Source organism: Gymnoscopelus braueri (assembly GCF_963280865.1).
Source record: "Gymnoscopelus braueri genome assembly, chromosome: 6".
In the NCBI taxonomy this organism is placed as follows: domain Eukaryota; kingdom Metazoa; phylum Chordata; class Actinopteri; order Myctophiformes; family Myctophidae; genus Gymnoscopelus; species Gymnoscopelus braueri.
In genome coordinates, this window is record NC_137607.1 from 21,445,620 (window position 1) to 21,451,619 (window position 6,000).

Consider the following 6,000-nt stretch of genomic DNA (forward strand, 5'->3'; position numbering starts at 1 on the left):
ACCAGTTTTTATAGTATAGTTGGTTGATTACTGTTGATGCAGTAATTTTATTTATTTTATTTTTTAGGTATTAGGTATTAAAAGACCTTAAATTGTCACTTCATACTGTTATCTGACTGGGGACCCCCCAAAAATCATGTGGGGACCCCCTTGGGGGTCCCGACCCACAGGTTGAGAACCACTGGGATAGACCAGTGATTCTCAACCTTTTACATTTCAAGGACCCCCTATTAATATGCATCAGGCCACAGACCCACACAGTTGATTAAATGGTATCTATAGACCATATTCACACGGCGGCCATATTCAAATTTAACATTGAAAGTGCCACCCCGTTGCCGTGGAAACGGGGTGGCACTTCATTGACTTAATAGCAACATGGCCGCCGTGTGAATATGGTCTATGGGACCCAATCTACACGGTACCATCCCCAATCCTCAGTGTTAATTTAACTCTGAGAATGGACAAATGGAACCCACTGGGCCCTAAGGGTCCATTTGGTTCCACTTCAGAGTTACAGACCCATAAGGGATCATTTGGACCAGAGGCACACCAATGGGTAAGACAGGCCGAAGGCACATCTGTATTCATAGTGATAACAGCAGATCTACAGGTACAAGCTCACAACATGTCGCTTCGCTTATTCACCTGTTTCCTAGGCTTTCCACTTCCTGTGTGTTTTCCGCTTCCTGTCGATTTGATCCAATGAAATCCAATGAAACTGGTCAGATGACTAATGATATCCAATGAAATCCGACAGGAAGTGGAAAACACACAGCCCATAGATATATATAAAGGCTAGATGGCTCAAGGGGACGGCGCAAGCGTAGCTCAACCGCGGCCATCTTGAAACAGTCATTCATAACATTATGTCTATGGTGCATATACTTTGAAATAACCATAGCGTGCTCAATTTTCATCCGATTTTCAAACGGTTTGGTGTGTTGTAAACACCAAAGATGTAGTTATGATACTGCATACTTATAATTATAATCATGTTTTTTTATTTTTTATTTTATTTTATAATTTTATAATTTTATTACATCTTTAATGTATTTAAAATTAATGTATTTACATCTTTAATGTATGTGTTTACAAAACACCAAACTGTTTGAAAATCTGATGAAAATTGAGCACGCTATGGTTATTTTAAAGTATATGCACCATAGACATAATGTTATGAATGACTGTTTCAAGATGGCCGCCATGTGGCAACGTCGTACTCCATTGGCCAGCAGCGCGGGTGAGTCATCTAGCCTTTATATATATCTATGACACAGCCTAGGAAACAGGTGAATAGACTGGCAATTTTCACAATTTTAGAACATTTGTGGGAAAAAATATATAAATTAAAATGTCCACTTATAATGGCATTCCCAACATAGGAATGCCGGGTTGAAAGCAGTAAAAGAAAAAAGGGTACAGCATTTGCCACTGTATTTGTAAATGAGTACGGAAGTACTGATAAATAAAAATCTCTCTGGCCGTCTTATGTCTCTCCAGACGTCACCACACTCTTCGTGGTCGTCGCCGAGTCTGTTCCTGGTTATCACTGGTACTCCCACTCCCAGAGTTTTCAGTTAATAAAACATCAACTGATGCACAAACTACTAGCACTAGTTATATACTAGGCAATATAAACACTGACCAATGGATGCAAGATATGTAAAAATGCTAGTTAGTGCTAACATAGTTTAGAGAGAGAAATAAGGAGGGGACCAAGTATAGACCCCTGGGGAGGGACTCTGGTCAACAAAATCCAGGGTTTATGTGGTTATAGCAGGGAATTTCCTAAAGTTTGCTGGTATTTATTCACACTATGAGAATTAATTGAATTGAAACAGAATTGACCCAAGACCTGCTCTATCCATTAGCTGTTTCAGTATATTGAGCAGTATATGTATATATCCACAAGGTATATGTATATTCACATACACACAAGCAGATTGGATACTGCACACACAGAGGCATTCCCACACCCACACAGTTCCACACACGCATCCACGCATCCACACATATACCGTACAACCGAACAAGCACATATTTATACTCACAGAGGTATTCCCACACCGTCATGTGCCACACACACACACACACACACACACACACACACACACACACACACACACACACACACACACACACACACACACACACACACACACACACACACACACAGCTGTAGTATGTTCCACATTCCTCCCTGGCAGATGTAGCAGCTGTTTGAGATCTAATCAGAGGGATTTAGTGATAAAGATGATTTAGTGATCTTTACAACAGTGGAATGATAGACAAACAAGGAAAAGCATTTACTACTGAGGAATATGGAAGGGAGAGCTGGGTGACTGCCTAGTACAGTAGATAGACAGCTAGCTAGCTAGCGAGGTGTGGCAATTTACAATTTCCCCTGAGGTCAAGCTAAAATATATGCCGTAATGTTGCTGTGAGAATGGTATTGTATATTCCTAATCAGGCTGTATAGGCCTGGTAGCAGTGCAGCACCAGTGATATTTTAACATCCTATGGTAAACTTCACCACAGCAAGAATGTTGGTTTTTCTAACATGTGGCTCACACACATGCATGCATGCACAGCGCGCACATGCACAGCGCACGCGCGCGCAGCGCGCACACACACACACACACACACACACACACACACACACACACACACACACACACACACACACACACACACACACACACACACACACACACACACACACACTCACTCATTCCCAGCTGGTTCCACTCAGAGATCAGATCAGGGTGGTTGTGCAATAGAGAATTAGAGTTCTCTATAATACTATCTTTGTGTGTTTATGTGTGTGTCAGTGTGTATTTGTGTCCTAGTATATAATATCCTAGTTATAATACTACAGTTTGGATAGAGGGGGGAAAAATAGATATACATGTCTTGGTCATTAACATGAATTAAGTGGGGGGAAAATTCCTAGAAGTTCCAAATGAAACAATGGAATTCAATAGCTAAGTATCACTAAACAAAAGACAAATCAGCATTAGAAGGCAAGGCAAGTTTATTTGCAGATTTTGACAAGGCAATTCAATATTCTTTACACAAAACATTAAGCATTAAGACATTTAAGACATATGCATTAAAGACACAAAATAAATACATTAGAGCATTTAAATACTTAATTAGAAATAAGAGGAAGGCAGATGAAATGATTAAAATAAAAGGCAGCAGCAAAACAGAAAGATCTTCAGCTTTGATATAAAAGTTATGCAGCAGACCTGAAGTTTTCTGGGAGTATATTCCAAGATATGTGGTGCATAAAAACTGAATACTGCTTCTCCACATTTAGTTCTGACTCTGCAGGGTTCACAAAATAGACCTGCCCCCCAGATGACCTGAGAAGTCTGTATGGTTCATGATGTACACTGTACAGTATCTCAAGATCAGAAATTTAGTTTTGCCATAAACCATTCAGTGCTTTATAAACCAAGAGTAGTATTTTTAAATAACTTTTTGGCAGACAGGGATACAGTGTAAAGATCTGAGAACCTGAGTGGTATGATCCACTTTCTTGGTATTAGTGAGGACTCGGATCAGCAGCATTCCAAATCAATCAACTGCAGCTGTCTGGTATTTTTTTTTTATGAAGACACCGTTAAGACAAAAATATCCATCTAAAGGCATACAGAAGACAGAAGTTTATTCAGTTAACAAATAGTCAATAATTCAATTATTAGGTCACCTTTGGCCTGAATATCCAAGGAGATCAAATTGACCATGACATTTTAAATCCTCACATGAGGTCATAATGACCCACTCTAAAAATCCATTATGTTACATGTACTGTAGCAGTGGCTTGGTGAAAGCCCTGATAAACACACTTTGAGGGTGTAAGTTTGTCCACTCTCTCTCTCCACTCTCCTCTATACCTTAGGAGTGGCGCACCTGTCCTGAAGGCAATTAATGATCAGGCTTAAAGGAGAGCTGAGGAGCACTGCAAGAACAGAGACACACAGAAAAACACTTTTTAGCACAGCCTATTTGGGGGATTATTTTTCGTTCTTTTCCCTCTACAATTGTTGCGTTTTGGTATGTTGAGTTTTGTTATTTTAGTTTTGGCCCATGTTTTGGCTTAGTGTAGTATATCTTTGGTTTTGGTACTTTAGGAGGAGGAGCTGTTTGTACTTCCTCAGCTTGTGTTCTGTTCTCCTAGCCTTTTTAGTTCCAAATGAAAAAGGGGAAATCAATCACTCAGTTTCACTAACAAACTACAAATTGGCATGTGAAGATAAAATTGCTCCCTAAAGGCCTATAAAACGTATTATAAGTTAACACATGTTGGCCATTTTTTGTTCTCATCTAATTATTAAAGATGAATTGTTTTTGAAAATGCTAGAAAGGTTTTATGGTTTCATGAGATTATGATTGTCCAATACCCTTTAATAAGACCTGGAATAGACTCAAATTCTATTATTGTTTCACAATCATCACCAACATTTTACCACACTACATTGTTTCAATTGTCCTTAATATTCTTAAACTCAATGAGCTTCAGAACAACAACCTTCTGAATAATTTCGAACTCCCTTGTGACCTCATCATTTCTCCACACATCTAGAACTCATTTATCATTCATTGCATTGCTGAATTAAAAAAAAAAGGAAAAAAAAGTCATTGGTCACTTTTGGCCAACAAATTCAAGGTGATCTAATTGACATTGACATTTTAAATCCCCATATGAGGTCACAATGAGCCATGACAATTTAAAAATCCATTATGGATTCATAGTCAGCGAATTTCACACAGTTCCTTATGAAATTACAGTGCTGCTCAACATTCTATGGCTCCATTACGAGCTCACAAATTTTCTATCCATAGTTTATTACATTATACATTACAAACCCTAAAAAGGGTGTCTGTCCCTGCAACGATGTAGAAAGCAACTCCAGAAAGCAAAATTTGCTTCTGGCTTGAACGTACAGTAGTTATAATGTATCTTTCACATTGAGTAATGTACGTATAGTTAATATTTACAGAATACATATGGGTCAGATTTAGAAGGAGCTCTCTGCTGACATGCCAAAAACAACATATTCACCTACACACTCTAGGATTCGTCGTCACAGTGGTAATATGTCAAATTCTAAACATGGTAAGAAAAACAATTTCTCAAGCCAGAGGACCATATACAGTATAGCAGCACTATGCATGGCTATCAGTTTATTCAGGGCAGCTGCCACAGTTTTATCCACATTTTCTTCTTTCACCTAGTGCTGAAATTCAGCACTGAGACAACATAAATATTTTGAGAAGCAAAAATCTTCTAACAAATATCCTATACAGCCTGCACTTGCTTTGGTTGTTGACAAATAGTGGTGGAAATATTCGTATCAGTAAGAACCCTTCAGTTCATGTGCATACCTACCTCATGGACATGATGAGCACAGTGTTTTGAAGACGATGGTTGAATAAACCTTAACCCCATTGTGCAGTTAAAATGGGCGTTTTAATTTCTTCTTCTAATCAATCTTTTCTCCAAGGACTATTTACAGCTAGATTTTCCAAATCAATCTGTACTTCAAAATGCATTAAAGCATGACAATAACATAATTATATGTCAATATATGCACCAAGCTAGTTTAAAGTCTCTGCAAGTTGATTTTCATAGTCTACCAAAATTTATGAAAACCAAACAAATGATGGTACTTTATTAAATGGTTGACAGTAGTCGACACAGTTACTGTGTACCAGCCAAAAACTTTTCCACAAGAGTTTATGTCTGTATGTCAACATGTCTACAGTGTCTGAGTATCAATTTGGTTCACACATAGGCCTACTAATGAAAAACAGTAGGATGTCCACGTGGAAGAAAGTGCAAAATGTGTTGGCATCAGTATTTGTGTGTTTTGTTTCAGAATTCGTCCTTTTTGTCATTCAATTCAATTCAAACTTTATTTCAGACTCAGGGTCCATACAACAAACAGGATGACAATCACACAGTAAAAGCAATAAAATAATAATAAA